This window comes from Echinops telfairi, unplaced genomic scaffold (genome assembly GCF_000313985.2).
Source record: "Echinops telfairi isolate 266 unplaced genomic scaffold, ASM31398v2 ScPeMD7_31;HRSCAF=116, whole genome shotgun sequence".
Lineage (NCBI taxonomy): Eukaryota > Metazoa > Chordata > Mammalia > Afrosoricida > Tenrecidae > Echinops > Echinops telfairi.
In genome coordinates, this window is record NW_022103928.1 from 60,405,541 (window position 1) to 60,424,733 (window position 19,193).

General features: G+C 40.4%; 1 protein-coding gene and 1 non-coding gene across 5 annotated transcripts in view; both read left to right on the top strand.

Moving 5' to 3' along the window:
- Positions 1–67: 67 nt before the first annotated feature.
- SETD5 (SET domain containing 5) overlaps positions 68–19,193 on the top strand; it is a 79,428-nt gene continuing 60,302 nt past the window's right edge. For 2 of the 4 annotated variants that reach the window (XM_045289949.1, XM_045289953.1), the window contains exon 1: positions 68–156. The gene's annotated coding sequence lies outside the window, so the exon portion shown is untranslated. The remainder of the gene's footprint in view (positions 157–19,193) is intronic. The other 2 variants (XM_004702260.3, XM_045289950.1) reach the window with 2 other exon arrangements.
- On the top strand, positions 15,648–15,809 carry LOC115869619. Its single transcript, XR_004046286.1, has one exon. It is a non-coding gene; the product is annotated as a U1 spliceosomal RNA (small nuclear RNA).

Consider the following 19,193-nt stretch of genomic DNA (forward strand, 5'->3'; position numbering starts at 1 on the left):
CCGCCTTTTTGCCCCCACCCCCAACCTCCCGGGCACGGGCCATTCCCGGCCAGGAAACGCCGTGGCGCCGCGTTGGGCCTAACTCGAGACCTGCTGCCTCCCGGGAGTGCTGTGCGCCGCAGCCCGGGCCCAGGCCCCGGCTGCGCCTGGGACAAGGTAAGGGTCTGTTACGAAGAGAGAGACCTAAGCTCCCGACCCTGCCTCGGGGGAGGGAAGGGTCACCTCCCTCGGTCTCCGCTCGCTCACCCCGGGACGTGGGCCTGTCCCTCCCTAGGCGCGCTCCGGGCAGCAGGGTGCTGCCTCTCCTCCCCCTCGCCGCCCCCCACACACCGACGCACCCCTCCCTGTCTCAAGAGAGCGAGCGAGAGCCTCCCCACCCGTGGACCCCACTCTCCTTTTCACGTCTTTCCTGAGTCAGGACCCCTCCCCTCCCCCCTCGCCTCTTCACTCTAACTGGGAACTGCCCACTCCACGTTTATCTTTCACTTGAGGTTCAGCCCCGCTGCCTTCCTCGCAGGACACACAGGCAGACCCCCCCGTCCCCGCCCCGGGGCCTCGCGGCCTGGTGGCAACGCGGATGGCTGGGGGGGGCCCGAGCTCCCCTTCTAAAGCTCCTCCCGGACGCCCGCCCTCTCCGCCTGCGATCCCGTCTCCGATGGCCGCTTCCTTTCCCACCCCGGAGACAGAGCGGTCGCCACCCCCACCTCACATTCTTGGGCTCCCGGCGGCGGCGTCCCCAGGCGCTCTGATCCGGCCCCATCGCATTTCTAGGGTTCGAGGCTGGAGAGGAGCCAGATGGTGTCGTTCCCCTGCCCTGGGCGTGGAGCGCAGTCGTTTGAGACGGCCTCTAAGAGGCCGAGGAATCGACCTTTTTTGAGTCCTCTGCCCCTCCGCGTGGAAGCCGAGGGTGTGCAGTCCCTGGGGCCGGGGAACGGCCGCGGTTTAGGGAGGCGGCTCGCAGGAGGGAAAGTTGACCGGTGGGGAAAGCCCCCGTGTGCCAACAGTTGATGCTGTCGCGCTCCTGTGCTGGTCTCGTTCCGCCGGCGTGTAAGCGGGCTCCCTTCCCCTCGGTCGCGGTGCTGCAGCCAGCCCTGCCCGTCTGGGCCAGGGGTGCATGTGTGACCTGCATTTTCTGCTTTCTCATGTTACTTGTGCAATGTGTTCCCCAGTAATTCGTGTCTCGCCCAGAGCCCTGGGTTCCTTGGGGCTTTGTCTCAACTTAAGTTCATCTCTCCAGTTGCTTCTCGGGCGATTTCCTTCGTCGTTTGACTAGACAGGTTGTTTTCAGTGCATATTCGTGACCAAGGTCATACTTACCTTTCTTTGTTGGTACCGAGCTATACTTTTGAATGGGCAGAAGCCAGCTGAGTTTCCCAGGGGGAGGGGGGAGGGGCCTTTTCCAGAAGTGGTTTCTGTAGTTGTTATTTGGGGGAAAAATATTTTTTGGTAGTTAATTTTATATCGCTAATGTTTTTAGGTCACATTGAGTGGAAATTTAGAGGTGGTAATTTTAGATGTATGGAATATGAGCTAGGACTGAAGCAGAGAATACTCTGAATCAAAGGTTTTAGGCCTCTTGGCAGACGCAGAACATTTTTCGTTGGATTTTTCTCTTCAATTTTATCAGGAGGATCATTAGTTTTGCTTCAGAGCCAAAAATTCTGGCTCATTATAGGATTAGAGTGTTTAAGGTTTACTCGTCACTAAATGTAGAAAAATGAAGTATGTCCTTTTTGGTAGGATACGACACAAGGCTCCGTCTCTAGCTACACATTTAAATTCTGTTTTAGAGTGCCTGGGAATTGTCCTTCTGAAGACTAAAGCGTAATCTTAGTGCCTGAATTGCTGGATTCATCTAAGTAGATATTTGGGAGTTCATGAAGGTTTTCTTTTTTCATTGTTGGGTTTTTCCCCGAATAAAGGGCCTTAATTGCAAACTTGAAGGATGACCCTAGGGTTGTTTCTTTCTAAAAGCAGAATTCCAGTCTTTCTAGCATGGAGCACTGGCCAAAAAAAAGAAAGACTGTGAGGAGTGGGGGTGGGTAGAGAGGAGGTTCCTTTGGGTTGGATCACAGGGTGAGTATACAAGGCAGCAGCAGCTGCTGGCTCTGGAGCTCTGGTTGCTACGTGAGAAGCTTGAGTAGTGCTGGCTGCTGTCTCCAGGGAAGGACAGCAGTGCAGCGTCCATTAATGCTGTTGGCTGCAGGGAGCTGCACTTAGGCAATGGCTGCTTCAAGACTAAGAAGAAGCCTTGCTTTGCTGGTAATATTCACTGCCAAGCTGGTTTGTATGTTCTCAAGGGGAGATGGAAATTAGCAATTCATAACCTTCTACCCATTTATGAATAGCAACAGAAAACGGTATTGTACTTAAATTGTACTTGTACTTTTCCTTTTTATTTTTCTCTTTTTGTTTGGGACAGTGGTTTGTTTTTGTTTTTTTAATCTGGGGAGTTGTGCTTGGATAAAACCAAGTTCCACTGGAGTTTTCATTTTTGAGTCTATTTAAAAGCAAAGTAAACAGGATTTTAGGATCTTCCTAAGACCAGGTGGGGAAATCAGCTTTTCCTGCAGCTGGCCTGTTGTCTTCCATCTTTTCCTTAGTCAGTTTTTATATTTTCTTGTGTGTCGCCTTTTTTCTTTCCGTTCCTTAGGTCTTAATACCTTTGGAATAGATGTTTTACCAAACTCAAAATCCTAAAAGACTGAAATCTAAAGAGAACTGTCATTTTGGAGTATTTTCTAAGTGTAAATTTTCGAAATGCTTTAATTTGCATTTGTGTTAGTAATACACTGTTGGCTTATATTGTTGCTTTGGAGTTTTTACCTATAATACTGAGTCATATGTGTTTGATGTCCTACTCTGACATCATAAAGATAGCTCTTTGACCATAGTCCATCTGAAATACAGGGTACATCCGAAAGCTATTCAGAAAACAAGTAAGTGTAGTACAGGGTACTTGAGAAGACAGCCTCGAAAGCCCCTTATATGGTCTTCATTCCCTCACAACTCCTGCACACAAGATGATCTCTGATTGAGCTTTTAAATATTGAAGTGCTTGGAGGGGAACCACCACCCAAACATACCCCCAATTACATGCAACTCCTAATAAATGCATGTGTGTTACACCGTCCCTCTCCCCCCAGGCGCACCCCCACCTCCAGAATCTTGCAACTTAAACATATCTTTTCTCTCAGAATTTTTATTCCTTCAATTTTGTGTAAGTGCACTTTAATTCCACAATTATCTATAATGTATAGTATGGCTCTGGTGTTTGTGGCAGGGAACCACAAGGATTGGGAATGAGTTTTGTCCTCCACAAATGTGGCTTGCATTGTCTTTCTGGTGATACAAACACTCCAATGAAACAGAACCTTCCACAGAGATTATTTTAGATGGTTCTAATTCTTATCATCAAATATAGCATGTCTGATAAGTTATTTCCCTCATATTGTTTGGCCTATTTATAGTTTAGGACACAAATGTTTTCCATTTAAATTGCTAGGTAACTTAAAAGTTACTGTATGAGTAATTGCTTTTTTGCTTGTTGCTTAGAACTTACTATCTTGATATAAATAATTTTCTGAAGGCTCTTAAGCTCTTTCCAAAGGATTTATTTAACCAGCACATTTGAACATTTTTATGTTGTCTGATACTGTTTTGTATCCCAAGACTACCTTCTGAAATTATTCTGGCATTTCTAGGGGAGTAGCTGTTTATTTAGTTTCTGCCTTTGGATGAAAAAATAATCTAGTGGAAAATGCAGATGTCGATGTACCACTTTTTTTTAATAGTCTCTTTGCATTGAAATAACTTATTAAATAAATAGGTCATAGTTAACCACAGTCTGATTATTGGATACATTTATCAGAGAAATTGGATTATAACTTGAATAGAATTTTCTTATAATACCTACTTCAACGCTGGGAATGTGTTTTGAGTTTAATTTGAAACTAGAAAGTCTAGCATTGTTTCATTTTTAAAAACTACAATGTTATAACTAAACTTCTTGAATAGATGTTTTAAGACATAAAATTTGCTGTGACTCTGCAAAATACGTGAGATGGTGTATATTTAGTAGTACAGCTAGTGAGCCTCTGTATACATGTAATGGATCTATGATGGGGACTGATACCATTTCTTTCTGCTCCAAATCCCAAAATATGGTGAAATGTCATTTTAACTTTTCTGTTGTAATTCATGAAAATGGTATTTAGAAAAGTTCATAAAAAGTAGAGGGGATATCATCTATATATGCCTTGCCAAATCAGTTTCTTATGAAAATTGCTTTACCATATATTCTTTTAAGTTGAGTGAACCTAGCCAGTGACTCTTTGAGGGAGCTGTTTAAAAATTACCTTTAAAAAGTTCTCTTCTCTGGCAAATATATTCAAGCGCATAACATTTTATCAAGGAAATAATGAGATATAGTAGAGAAATAATGAAATAAGTCTCAGTCTACTTTATCCATTCTCATTTGAGCAAGGAATTTGTAATCCAATCCTGCCTCACTTAATTTTTCCATCATATTGATTTTGTTTGCTGAGTACCTGAGGGAACAGTGTTTAAGAGTGGCATGAAGTATCTTTGATATGAAAACAGGGAAAAGGAATCTTATTTGCTTATTGAAAAAATGTCAGTATTTTTCAAACTTCGAGATTGCCAGTTTTGCTTGTGGATATTATTATTGGCTTGGACTGCCTCTGCTCTTCTCCCCTCATGTGAATTTCTTAAGTGCTAATGGCAGATTGAAGCAATAGTTCCTTAACCCAAGAGCTGGGGCTGGGGTGGGGGGGTGGAGGTGGGGGGTCTGCCTATTATAGGAACCACAAAAAATCAGTGACTCTAGGAATTTTAACAAAATTAGTTTCTAGCCAGGGAATCAAGGTTTTTTGTTTTCCGTGCTACCTAATTGAGAGAAAAAGGCCAAATTCATTGCTGTTTCTGTTTGAAAAATAGATACAGGTAGCAGTATGGGAGGCACGAGAGACATCTGCAGCAGGATTTGGTCTTAGAAAAAGATTTTTGTTTCAAATTGTCAGCTGCTGATATCAGACTGGCTCCCTTATTATGCCTCCAGTAGGCCTGTCAATATGGCCAAACAGCTAGATAAGTGCAGGGCAGGACAAAGGGCTCTTTGCACAGCAGGGAGGTAGTGTTGTTGGGGGAGGGAGAGAGGTAGGAAAGATGAGGAGAGGAGGTTCTTTTCCTTGGAGATTATTCCGTTTGGCAAAGAATTACAGAAATCATTCGTAGTTCCCCACTCAAGCTTTGAATCTGTGCCAACCATATATTGTTAACCCCAATTTTAGTATATCCTAGAACATGTAATAGAATTCCAACCTCACCTTCTCTAAGGAAAAATATAAAACTAGAGCTTATGTAAGTTGAAGTAAAATAGATTCCAAACTCTCCACCCACTTACAGAGAAGACACCTTTTAAGTAGACATGTTCTAGAGCATTTTGACAGCTGACTTCTCATTAGGAAATGGGAAAGACTATACTATCTGAATAAAATGTTTAAGGTATCCAGTGTCCTTATTTTTTATTCTGGCTGGGAACATATAGAATAATGTTTCCTTTTGTGAAATCGTTTCATTTTGTGAACTTTCATTTCATTTTGGTGAGATGGAAAGCTCCTTCTAATCATGTGTTGGTTAACCACTATGAAAGAGGCCAACTGAAGAAAACTACTCATTGTTTCGGTCTCAGCCCTGCTTCCTGCAGAACTTGATATTCCCTGGAGATTGCTCCCTCCACTCTTAGATCCAACCTTGTTTGATGCATTTATGTTCAGCTCCCATCTGGAAGTGGAGTGGCAATGTCCAGTTGATGAGAATTAAAATGAGCCATAAGATTGGAAGAGATCTGTTTGTTATCAGATCTTTGAATAAAATCCTGTTGAAACGTTTCAAATTTGAGGCCCTTCTTGAAGTTTCCAGTAAAATATTAAAATATTAGTGCACTGAACAGTATACTTTTTAGTCACTTAAAATGAATGCCAAACAATACAGGTGTGTCTGTCTTACAAAGTTAAGACTTGCATTCCCAAATTGTTGTTAGGGGCCATTGAGTGGGTCCAACCCCTAGAGACCTGTGCACAACAGAATGAAACATGTGGTCCTGTGCCACCCTCCCAATTGGTCCTGTGCCTAAGTCCATTGTTGCAGCCACTGTATCAACCTATCCTATTGAGGACCCTCCTCTTCCCAAATTCATAAATCAGAGCAATTATTTGTATTACAAAAGGATTCTCCTTTGTAAAGGAATATATGTTGAAGTTCTTAATTTTTAGAAATAGTTGCTTTTAACTCAGTTTTCAAAGAGCACATCTGTTGCTTGAATTGGGATGGTTGTTTTGAAATGTTAAACTAGCCTTACAAATTTCCCCTTCTAGCCAAACTTGCACCAGGAGCCCTGGTAAAATAGTGGTTACAAGTTGGGCTACTAACTGCAAGGTCATCTGTTTGAAACCACCAGCCAACTTTGCGGGAGAAAGGTGAAGCTTTCTACTCCTATGAAGAGTTACTGTCTCAGAAAGTTACAGGGGCAGTTTTACCCTGCCTTATAGGGTCACCATGAGTCGGCATTGACTTGATAGCAGTGAGTATCCAGACTTGCAGAAGTCCTGTTGGCATAGTGGTTGTGAGGTGGGCTTCTAACCACAAGGTCATCAGTTTGAAATCACCAGCCTCCCCTAGGGTAAAAGAAGAGGCTTCCTACTCCCATAAAGAGTTAATCTCAGAAAGTCACTGGGACAGTTTTACCTTGTCTTACAGGGTCTCTCTGAGTCAGCATTAACTCAATGACTGAGTTTTGTTTGGCTTTTAATCCAAACTTGGGTAGGAAGTTAAAAAGTGAATCTGAATGCTATTTTTTTGCTTATAGATTTAAGGGCTTATGGCTGTTAGCAAGAAAGAGATGTATTAACCTATTATTTTTTTTGGTATCCTGTAATACACATGGCACATAAGTGGACATGCCTCATTTTTGTCTTTCCTTTTTTTTCCCAAAATGTGTTCTGAACATTGAAATAACCATTATGTTTTTATCAGAAAATAGCAGCAGCTGTAAATAGCATGGATTTAAGTGAGCCATGTTTTATGTTACTACTGAAATTTAGGCTTGTTATTTCTTAATAATTTGTGCACTTGGGTTTTTTCAATAGTTCTGTGGTACTAAAATAAATGCCATCTAGTTCAGTGGCCTCCATTCTAGATACTTTACATTTAATAAGACTGAATAAGTTGCACTTGAGTAAACATCTGGGAGAGGAAGATCCTTTCTTCTGCTATTCCTGTTAATCTAAACTTTGCCAGAAGAGACTTAAAAAGGTCCAGGCAAAGGTGTAAAAGGAGTGGGTGTACATCTTCATCACAAAGGATGTGAAGACAGCTGTTGCTCCCTGAGTGGCTCGTCCCATTTTGAAGAAGACCTAGCTAGCAGTAGGCTGGAGTGGAGGTGAGTCCGTGGTACTGTACCTCATCTTGTGTGTGCAGCTGCTCCACCGTAATTCCAGCTATTAGGATCTCACAACGCTTCTCCTCAGCAAAAAAGAAACTAGAACAAAAGGGGAAAATTGGATGGGCTAATGTGATTTTCATTATGGTTAGGTTCGGAGTATGTTTATGTATACTGAATTACAAAGCTATTTTGTCTAGTCTTAGAGGTCTGTAGTAGTGAAAGAAATTTTTATAACTTGGGTCTTGCCTGGTAAAAAAACAATATTTCCAGATTTTAGCCTTACAGAAGGTTTGTAAGTATAGTTAATTTTCATTGGTTGGTCACATTCATTAGCACCACCAGATGCCACTGTGGTGATTATTATTCGCCTGAAGAAAGGTGAAATTTTTTTCTATAGATAATAATTGAAATTTGTGTTGAGAATTACTTATTTACATAACTCAGATTTATTACTAAAATAAGGTTTTAAAAAACTAGTCTATTTACCACTTTACATTAAACCAGCCATCAAATCAAGCTGACTCATAGCAACCTATAGGATGCAATAAAATTGCTCTGTGGGGTTTTTGAAAGAAACTTTCCGAAAGCAGGCAGCCTCATCTTTTTCCTAAGGAGGGTCTGGTAGGTTTGAACCGCTGACAACAGTAACGTCCAGTGCTTAACTGACTATACCAGGGATCAGCAAGCTTTTGAGACAGAAGAGCCAGGCCTGTCCCTCACAACAATTTTTAAATTATTCAAGAGCCATAAATAAAATTTTATTTAAAATTGAAATCGCCATTCACCTGTATATCCTTTAAATTTTTATCATTGAAAATATCGTAGTTTGATTTTAACTTTTACTTGAGTCAGATGTATATACTGAAAGAGCAACATATGCAAGCCGCAGTTCGAGGACCCCTGGACCTCATGAGGTCTACCCTACCCCTTTACTTGGGTAAAAGTGGTTCATTGTTTGCATGTGAATATTTTTATGCCCCAGTACCCTTCTCCAAGGTATATAATTCACATTTTTCTAGCTTTATTACACAACACCCTCCAAAATTAAGAAATTGTACTTTTATTGTTGCTATCTGATGCTGTGATTTTCCCCTCCAAACTCCTGAAATATGAAGACTCAGACCTAGGAATCTTAAGAAAAGGGGCCCTCGAGGCAAAATGGTTAAAGCACTTGATTTCGAATGGAAAGGTTGTAGTTGGAACCCACCACACAAGAGAGAAAGATGCAGCCTGTTCCTTCCATGCAGATGGGTGACCCTGGGGGCATCTCACCTCTGTCCTAGAGTTGTGATGAATTGGCATTGGCTTTACAATCGGTCAAGGAGCCTTGGTGGCAAAGTGGCTACAAGTTGGGCTATGATCCACAAAGTTGGCCGTTTGAAAACACCTGCCACTCTGCAGAGGTAAGACTGGCTTTCTACTCCCATCAAGAGTAACCACCTCAGAAACTCAAAAGGGCAGCTCTCCCTGTCCTGTACGGCTACTATGAGTCAGCATCAACTTCATGGCAGTGAGTTTTGTGTGTGTGTGTGTGTGTGTGTGTGGTTTTGTTTTTCTATAATTAATGAGGTTTGTTAATTAATGCGTGTACAATGCTGAATAAGTCTATTCTAGTTCTTAGAAATAATGATCTGGTTAGGATGTTCATGTTAGCATATGCTAACATGAAAGCAAATGCTTTCACATTTGTATTAGTACATACTTAGGTAGATCTCATTGTTCCCCCATGGTCATCCTGTATCCTTGGCTTTTATTCCCTATCCTGTTAACGATGTTTGGCTGTGTTGAAAAATTCTATTTTCTGCCACCAATTTCTGTGCACGCCATAAAATGTTACACTTTTCATGACTTCTATGAAAGACGAGGATGACCAGAAGCTAATAATCAACTGCTTGGGCATCCTTGGTATCCAAGGAAGGTTTTATTTCTAAGGAAGAACCTTAAAAGGGCCTGTTCACAATTATACACCTCTTCATTGATTTTTGTTACTATTTTCCTTAAAATGGATTAGTGGGAGTTGACTTGTTTTATAAGAGAAAACGGCATAGAAAGGCAAGGCCGATAGTGAAATAATTTTATTTGAAAATGAAATGTGTTTATAATAATAGGGTAGAACCTAAAAAGCACATGTTCAAAAACTTTAAAGACAAAAGAATTTAACCTAACAAAACAAAAAGAAGGACTTTTGAGGCAACACGATTGATTGATTGCATGTTGAATGTAGTCTTCAATTATTAAAGGGTGCATAAATTTTTATTTTCTCTGTTTCTATGGTGCAAACTCAATAACTATAGAAGTTAAATAATTCTTTATACCATAACCTGAAAAAATAAGAGATGAAATGCCTGTTTAAAAAAGTAACAAGTCTAAATTTTTACAGTCACTTTAGATTATATTCTTACTTACTGTGGCACTCAAAAGTAAAATGTCACAGCCTTGCTGTTAAAACAAAGTTAGGATGAAGGTAAACACTTGAGCCTGCATACCAAATTATTACATGTTTTCATTTTTAGGCTACTGTGGCCTAGTGGTTACATATTGGGCTGCTATCCATAAGGTTAGTAGTTTGAAACCACCAGCTTCACCTTGGAGGAAAGACAAGGGCTTTGTTTTCCTGCAAAGCACTACAGTTTGGGGAATTCACAGAGGCAGTTCTACCATGTTCAGTGGAGTTGCTGTGAGTCGACATCTACTTGATAACAGTGAGTTTGGGTTTTGGTTTTACTTGAAAAAGCATGCCCATTATTTAAAAACCTAAGAAGTGGCAGAACGTAGTTGCTGATTATGAAGGCACAATCACCTCATTGGTGGCTCTGGATTTGAGTAATGCTAATAATACTGGGTATTTAGTAAGTAAATAATTAAATAACCACATGAATATCATATACCCCAGTATTTCCCAAAGTGGGTAGTACCTCCCCATGGTGAGTGCTGGAATGATCCAGGGGGTTGCAAAAGCAGATGCCCACGCCTTGTCCTGGAGTAGGGCTGAATAGCTTTTTCTGAAAAGGGGATGTTAGGCCAAGTAAGTTTGGGAACCTATGGTGCACATGTTTGTAGTCACAGCTCATAGATCAAAGGTGCAGGGGGAAACAACTGTCCCTTTGCGTTACTGAAACTTTAAATTTTTATGGCCCTGAATGCATAGCCCACTACAGCTCCCTTTTTTATCAGGTAGGTAATAATGCGGATCCTAATGCCCTTTTGTTGAGACTTAGGCTGGTAGATCTGACCCAGGTGTTTTTACTTCACTTTTCCTAATCCATAGGCCATTCCGATTTGAGTTGCTAGGAATGTATTGAGAAAGGCATGGGCCTAGTCCATGGTAGACATGAATTAGAGAAGCCAGGCTCTGGGGAAATAGTAGTTGTCCTCTCATGTAGCTCCACCAAAGCCATGGTCTAAAAAAGGAACGAATGGAGGCTTGCAGAGTACACTGAGCAACAAGAGGAAGCGGAGTAGACACGTCACATTTTATGATAGAACCATGTGCCTTTCAAGATAGAGAATTGCGTGCGTACTGCGTGCTTTACTTGTTAGTAGCTTTATAAAATCAGGAATATTTTTCTGTGGAAAATGGTTTACCACAGAAATCAGATATTTTTTGTGAAAATGATAGAAATTTTAGCCTATGAAATAGGTACCAACACTGACATATAGTGACCCTGTGGTTTCTGGCGCTGTAAATCTCTACAGGAGCAGAAAGCCTTATCTTGTCTTCTGCAGAGGTAGCCTGGTAGGTTTCAGCTCCCTGCTTTGTGGTTAACAGCCTTCACACTTACCTGACTACCACCAGGGTTCCTGTTACAGTACAGGTGACCATAAATCTTGTCTTCATGCCTAATAATAACATCCCATTCACTCTCAGAAATGTTGCAGTTTGGACTATAAATTATATGCTCATCCTAATTATAGAGGACTGTAGAACTTTTAGTCACTGCCTAACTAACAAGCCAGTTTTCTTTATAGAGCTCTCCATTCTAGAGTCTTCTCTAACTAGGAACAGTCAGCTGCCTCCCGGTTCTAACTGAGCAGTTTCTTGTATTGACTCATTGCATTTTTCTTTGGTCATTAGGTGTCGGTAGGGGAAAGATGAATATAGATTTAATTATTTTTATTAAGAAAGTTCAAACAGAAGGAATAGAAAACTTACTCCACCCATTAGATTTTATTTAAAAGATTAATTTGATCAAGATAGGTCTATACTATGCACTGCTTTTTTTTTCTTTATTGGGGTCTCTTACAGCTCTTATCACATTCATACATACATCCATTGTGTCAAGCACATCTGTACATATATTGTCATCATCCTTTTCAAAACATTTTCTTTCTACTTGAGCCCTTGGTATCAGCTCATTTTTTTCCCTCCCTACCCCATGAACCCTTGATCATTTATAAATTTTTTTCATGCTTTACACCAACTGCTGTCTCTCTTCACCCAATTTTATGTTGTCCGTCCCCCTGGGAGGGCGCCATACGTTGATCATTGTGATCAGTTCCTCCCCCTACCCATTAAAGAACGAAAGGAAAGTTGTGTGTTTTGTTGGTGCTATGCTGCACCTTGGCTCATCTCTTCCTTGGGGCCCTTCTGACAGGGGATGTCCAATTGACTACTGATGGGCTTTGGGTCTTCACTCTGCCCTCCCCCTCACTCACATTGATGGGACTTTTTGTTTGTTTATTTTGGGTTTTTGATGCGTGATACCGGATCCCATCAACACCTCATGATTACACAGGCTGGTGTGTTTCTTACATGTGGGCTTTGTTGCTTCTCTGCTAGATGGCCACTTGTTTATCATCAAGCCTTTAAGACCCCAGACGCTTTATCTTTTGATGGCAGGGCCCCAACAGCTTTCTTCACCACATTTGCTTATGCACCCATTTTGTCTTCAGCGATTGAATACACTACGCTTGATTGATGTTTTTTAGTCTAAATTTATAGGTTCTTACTTAATAGAGTTTCTTAGCTTTGAGATTTTGAAGATTTTTATTTTCATGGTTTAATTTAATACACCGCTATCAAAATCTCCCCTCCCTTCATTAAGTTAGTGAATTAGTGATTAGATTGATTGCAAGTATACTTTCTGTGCTGTGTACTTCCATTAAGAGTTACGCAATATCTACTTGTCATTGCTTAGATCATCCATTCTCAAACTTAAAGTTAAAACTCGAACACCACAAAAGAGTTTTTGTTTACATGGATTTTATCTATATTTCCATGTTATAAATTAAGAAAGTTTTCAAGTAACTATTAATAGCTTTTAAAATAGAGCAATAAAACCCTAACATATAAAGCATGTGATTTTTTTAAAATCATTTTATTATGAGCTTATACAACTCTTATCACAATCCATACATACATCAATTGTGTCAAGCACATATGTTGCCATCATCATTCTCAAAACACCTGCTTTCTACTTGAGCCCTTGGTATCGGCTCCTCATTTTTTCCCCTCAGCCTCCCTCCCCTCTGAACCCTTGATAATTTATAAATTATTATTATTTTGTCATATCTTAAACCATCTGATGTCTCCCTCACCCACTTCTCCGTTGTCCGTCCTCCAGGGAGGAGGTTATATGTAGACCTTGTAATCTGTTCCCCCTTTCTCCCTCACCTTCCCTCCGCCCTCCCGATATCACCACTCTCACCACTGGTCCTGAGGGGTTCATCTGTCCTGGATTCCCTGTATTTCCAGTTCCTGTCTGTGCCAGTGCACATCCTGGGGTCCAGCCCGATATGTAAGGTAGAATTGGGATCATGCACTCCCCCTCATTCACAATGCTATGGTTTTTTGTGGGTTTTTTGGATCTTTAATGCCTGATACCTGATCCCTGCAATGCCTTGTGATCTCACAGGCTGGTGTGCTTCTTCCATGTGGGCTTTGTTGTTTCTCAGTTAGATGGCCCCTTCCAGCCTATAGGACCCCAGATTCTATATATTTTGACAGCTGGGCACCGTCAGCTTTTTTCACCGCATTTGCCTACCCCCTTTGTCTTAAGTGTTGGTGTCACAGTAGGCTAGTGTGCTTCTTCCATGTGGGCTTTGTTTTTCTTAGCTAGATGGCGGCCTGTTTATCTTCAAGCCTTTAAGACCCCAGACGCTATATCATTTGATAGCCAGGCAAAGCATGTGATTTTTAAGAATTTTTTTTTATGGTGACAAAGTGGCATAATTTTATTTTACATTTTTGCAAATCTCTTTTGTGTCAGACTTAATAGACCAGCTGTTTTCTCATAAATGCTTCTTCATTTAATTTGTTATAATATCTTTTTTGTTTTATTGAAGACCACAAAGCAAATCTGGCCTCACCCCTAGATATGTATGTAGTTAGAAAAGAGCAGACCTCACATGCCCCCTAAAGAATCTTAGGAACTTCAGGGATTTTCAAACCACGCTTTTGAGAACCACTGCTGTTTTTAAGTGTGGAAACCGAAATGTGGACTTGCTTTTTTCCCCTTTTTTTAATTTCAATTTTTTGTTTTTTTTTTTCCTTTTATCTAGCAGTTTTGAAAAGAATCAATTGGTTACCATGCAGTCTCCAAAGATCAATAATATGGGTTGATCTTTGTTTCTAAACCTTTCCAATGGACCTTTCCAATGGACAGGGTTAGGAAATTCTTTTTTTCCTTTCTCCATTTCAAAATATCAGTAGTTGGTACTAGATAACTTCCATTTCAGGTTCCGTAATGATACGTATGTAAACTCAGTCAAGTTCTCTTTTCCCTATGCCTTAGGATCCAATGTCCTTATACCCGAGGCTTTGTCCACTGTACACACCCCAGAATGGTAGAATGAATCAAGCTTTGATGATTAGAAAGGAGGGGTTGGTTTTTGTGGTGGGGTGGAGTTGGTAGTTGTTTGTTTTTTGTTTTTTACATTTCACTCCCTTGTTTGCCATTAAAGTTATATATAATTATACGGATGGGAGAGAAAATAGAGGAGTTGATACCAGGAGCCCAAATAGACAGTAAATGTTTAGAAAATAATGATAGGTAACATATGTACAAGCGCTCTTGATAGAATTGATATATGGATTGTTATAAAAGCTGTAAGAGCCTCAATAAAATGATCTTTGTACTATATAAATATAATTCTAATGATGTACAGTCATATTGTAATATCTCCAACTTGATACAGTACAGTAAATTTGTTCTAGTTTGCTTTGAGATTGTCCAAGGATTTGGCAGTTTCTTGCTTTGTCCATGCACTGCTTTTTAATTAGATGGAATCAATTATTTAGCCAAATATGAATAACACCTTATAAAGTTGTGTTGTTACTACATGAGATAATGCAGGTAAAGTGATTATTAAAGACAGTGACTGATGTAAGCATTCAGCAAATGTTAGCTTTTATTTTGTGTTATTTAAATATATTAACCAGTATTAAAATTACATAAAATGTTATTTGAGAAGGAATCTATACAGAATCGAGGCTTATTTCCAGGACACTAGAAATTGTACTCTTTGAAGACGCTTTAGGGCGTCCGTGTAATGCAGTTGCAAGATAGAGCTGCTTTTTAGTGGGGACATTGTTTTGTTTTTAATGCTTTGGGTTTGAAATGAGATGGAGTGGTGGTAAAGTGAATTCAGATTGGATGGTAGTATTTTAGATAAAGGAATAGGGGTTATAGGAAAAGACATTGATGGACAATATCCTCATAGTTTGCTTTTTAAAACTTTTTGTCATATACATACTGGAATATTTATAAATGAAATGTCTGGGATTTACTTTAGTATAAGGGTTGGGGATAATAAACAAGATTGACTGAATTAGTCTTGATGAAACTGGATAACGAGTAAGTAGAGATTCTTTGTACAGTTTTACTTTTGTGCTTGTTTTTAAATTAGCCTCAGTGTGTATTAGGAGCCCCAAGGAGCCCTGGTCTTGGTGTGGATTAGGGTTAGACTGTTACCTTGCAGGGTTAGTGGGTACAGATCTACCCTTTGCTCCCTCCACAGGACCGAGAGCCTGACTGTTTTGAAAAGATTCGCAGCCTTCGTTTCGAAATCAACTTAATGGCATTGGTTAGGCTTTTGGTTTGGGTTATTGAATCGGACTAGTGAACATGTGCAGGTATTTCAGATGTTAGTTGCCCTTTGGGCTAGATTTCTCTTCTTACCATCTCATTTCTTATTCAAAGAAAAAGATAGTGGCTACGTTGGATCAAAAAGCAGGTCACCAATACTTACCTGGCAGAGGAGATACCAAGATCACGAAGGTGGTTTTCCCAGGGCGAGGCTTGTTCATTGCACTCCAGATGTGTTGACCCCTGCGGTTTCCCCAAATGTGGGAGGCTCCACTGCATAGTTTGTAGTGGTGGGGCACTGCTCCCGCTCTCCCCTGGGGAGGGGGAACTAATTAATTTTTTTTTTTTTAAAGCAAGTCACCTGAGAAAGCAATTGTTTTCTTATCATGAAGTCATGGTCTGTTTATTCAGTTTTTATTTTTGAAAATTCAAATAAGTTTGCTACTAGAGATTGAAGCCTTCTCCATCCACTTGTATCCATCAACTTTGACTCACTGCACCGGGCTCAATTTTTCTTTTAAATATTTTCCAAAAGAAAATAACTTCCAAGATAATTTTGTAAAAGAAGATATTTTTAACAGATCGAAAATTGCTCAGTCTCTGGGTGGTGCAGAAGTTTGATTATAAGCCAAATGCAACGGTTTGAATCCACTCAGAGGTTCTTCAGGAAATAGACCTTCTGAAAGGTCACAGCTTTAAAAACCCTTGTGGAGTAGTTCTACTCTGTACGTGTGGGATCACCATCTGTCAGAAATGATTCAGAGGCAACTAACAGTGACAGATAATGGGTTATACTTCCTTTTTAAAAATTGTCATTCAAAAGAATAAGGAAATTTTAGAACTTTGTAAATTATCATTTTATATATTTGCATCATTTGGGCGGCTCACCAAAGCAGGACTGATAGGAATTCATATGAGTTTTCATATATACTTATGTGCAGAAAACTATTGTCATTCTTCTGTCGTTATTACCATATATACTCGTATATAAGCCGAGTTTTCCAAGCACATTTTTAATGCAGTTTTTGTGGTAAAATTAGTTGCCTCAGCTGATGTTCGGGTCAGCTTATACTGTATATACACGATATTCTGGTTTGCTGTGTGTGGGGCAGTTGCAAAAGATCTGACATATTACCAAATATGTATGTTTGTTTTGTTGTTTTGTATAATGCTAGATATTTGTTATGCAGGTAAACACTGTTGCACTTTTAAGACCAAGTCTTTGACCCCAGGATATGAGAACCACCACTCTAAAGTTATTAGTGCTGGTCCATAAGATAATTAAATCAATTGAAGTTGTTTAGGGTTTCATTTCACTGAAGTAACAGGCAAATCTGCAAAAGCACGTCTGTAATGTGTTGAAGAGCAAAAATGTCACTTTGAGGACTAAAGTGTGCCTGGCCCAAGCCATGATATTTTCAGCTGCCTCATATGTGTGTGAAAGCTGAACAATAAATAACAAAGACTAGAAGAATTATGAGCCCTGGTGGCATAGTGGTTATGAGTTGGGCTACCAATCCTCGAGGTCAGCAGTTTAAAACTGCCGCCACTCCAAAGGAGAAAGATGGGGCTTGCTATTTCAGTAAAGAGCTGCAGTCTTGGGAACTCACAGGTATAGCTTTCAACCCTGTCCTATAGGGTCACTATACATTGGCATGATCCCAATGGCAGTGAGTGGAATAGAAGAATTGATGCACTTGAATTACAGTGTTGAAGAATATTGAATATCTCATGAGCTATCAGAAAAAACAGATCTTTCTTGGAAGAAACACAGTTGAAATGCTCCTTAGAACCAAGGATCACAAGACGTTGGCTATGTTATCAGGAAGGGACTAGTCCCTGGAAAGGGACCTCATGTTTTATAAAGGTCATGGGAAAAGAGGAAGACCCTCAATGAAATAAATTCACACAGTGGTTTCAGCAATGGCCTAAAATATAGGAAGTGTTGCTATGAGTCAGGAGTTGGGGGCGCATAACAAGAGGTTGTGCGTTTTTTACTTCATGCTGTTTGCTGCTAGAATTCTACATTTGCTTAGGCTTACCCATGTTGAGAGAGAGAGCTCTAGGGGATATGGGTAAGCAATAGAGATGGTTCAAGGGAAAGTGGCAGTGAAAGAATACTCACCTTTCTGTGATGTTTCATTTCCCAACTGTGCTCCCCGTGTGCAGCCACTGCCCATCTGTCAGTGTGGGCTTGCATGTTGCTGTGATGCTACAGGCCTGGCAGTCTGTAGCCAAAAATTTTCTCGCAGCTATAGTTTGAAGGATTCATCTAGCTTCCGTGGCACCATAAAGTCAGGAGTGCATGGGAATTTGAAAATGCATACTGTATGAGAGATTTATGTAAGCAGCCTTAGCAGTTTTGAGGGATTAGTTGGGGAGGGGTGGGTGTTAATTATGTAAATATAGCATTTGTGTTATGCTTCATTGTGCTTACTAAGCCTTTTTTTTTTTTTTTTTTGGTGGGTGGTGATGATTTTGTGTACTACATTCAGTGTTGCAGTATGCACTTTGCTAATGTTACTATCTGTGCTCACTCACAGGTGTAATGTTTCTGACCCCCCAAAATTTATACATACATTATAGACAATAATAAAACGTTCTCTTTTTTTCCCCTCCCCACTTTTTTCCTTTGTAACAATTTTATTGACACTTCATATGTTATACAATTCAGCGATTCAATCATCAAGAACCGTTATTAGCACAATCAATTTTAGAACATTTCTTCCTTGTACTCATTTGCTATTCATGTAATTTTTTTATTGTGGCAAAACTTTTTTTCAAGACATAATTAGGTTACAATCAGTTTAAAATGAATTAGAACAGACCACTTGTGTATCTACCACACAGTTTATGCCGATTTAACTTTTTATTAGTGTATGACCAACTGACATCACTTAAAATAATCAGCTGTGCAGCCCACCCCTAAGCCAGTGTAATTCTAAAATATCAGTTCATAAACAGTAAACCCTTATTTCTCCCTTCTTTATGCTCTTGGTAACAACTAATAAACCTTGTTCTTTGTGAGATTGTGCAGTATTTGCCATTTTTGTGATTAACTTATTTTTAAAATCATTTTATTAGGGGCTCATACATCTCTTATCACAATCCACACATACATCAACTGTGTAAAGCGCATTTGCACATTCATTGCCCTCATCATTCTCAAAACATTTCCTCTCCACTTAAGACCCCGGCATTAGGTCCTCATTTTTGCCCTCCCTCCCCACTCCCCCATCCCTCATGAGCCCTTGATAATTTATAAATTCTTATTTTGTCATATCTTGCCCTGTCCGACATCTCCCTTCACCCACCTCTCGGTTGTCCATCCCCCAGGGAGGAGGTCACATATAGCTCTCTGTAATCGGTTCCCTCTTTCCTACCCACTCTACCTCTACCCTCCCAGTATCGCCACTTACACCACTGGTCCTGTAGGGATCATCTGCCCCGGATTCCCTGGATTTCCAGTTCCTTTCTGTACCAGTGTACATTCCCTGGTCTAGCCAGACTTGCAATGTAGAATTCGTGTCATGATAGTGGGAGCGGGGAAGAAACATTTAGGAACTAGAGGAAAGTTGTAATTTTCATTGTTGCTAAATTGCACCCTGACTGGCTTGTCTCCTCCCCGAGACCCTTCTGCAAGGGAGTCTCCAGTGGCCTGCTAATGGGCTTTGGGTCTCCACTCCACACTCCCCCCATCA